The sequence below is a fragment of the Haemaphysalis longicornis genome, unplaced genomic scaffold (assembly GCF_048455015.1).
Source record: "Haemaphysalis longicornis isolate Haplotype H1 unplaced genomic scaffold, Haemaphysalis longicornis Haplotype H1 scaffold_7, whole genome shotgun sequence".
Lineage (NCBI taxonomy): Eukaryota > Metazoa > Arthropoda > Arachnida > Ixodida > Ixodidae > Haemaphysalis > Haemaphysalis longicornis.
Window position 1 is genome coordinate 336,869 of NW_027526422.1, and position 727 is coordinate 337,595.

Sequence of the window (727 nt, forward strand, 5' to 3'; positions counted from 1 at the left end):
CAGGAATTGGGCATATATGGCCATATACGGCACACCCATTTGTGGCCACATATGCCCAATTCCTGACGTGGTCATATATGGCAATTTTTATATATGGCCACATATGACATTTTCGTAAGGGTAGTAACGGCTAAGGTCCCTAAAATTAGTGGCGGTTCACCCGGCTCCCGCTTCCTAGTGCCTTCGCTGTTGCCGAGATCATCGCGCATGAAAGCGGCTTCAACTAACGTACTGTCACCCGTATATGGAAAGTACTACCATTACCAGTGACCAGAAAGATGACTCTGCATCTTCGAAAAGCGTGATCTCAAGGAATTCCGTCAGTAAATGGTAATCGTGGTTTAAGACGGCTGTTCAGCGGACACACGGTGTTCGGGAAAACGGCTTTGCAGGCTGTTGCAAGGTGAATTTGGATTAAAAATTCTTTTAGGTGTGTGCTCTGACACGGCCGCTCATTGGAAACGTTTCATCGAGTGGCCGTAGCACTGAAATGAAACTATGACTGCTGGAATTTATTACGCTAAATTATTTGAAGCTATCCTTCAGCGCAGTTTAAAAACAGACGTATTTTAAGCTTGACCAACGTAGCTTGAGTTGCCTAGGGGCTATAGCTGTCGCGCCGTGCAAGTTAATATGGCTCAGAAATACAAATATTATGTCTCAACAATCATATAAAAAAACGTCTTGTAGCACGACCTTCCCGACGGTTGCGCAAACCCAGTGCGGG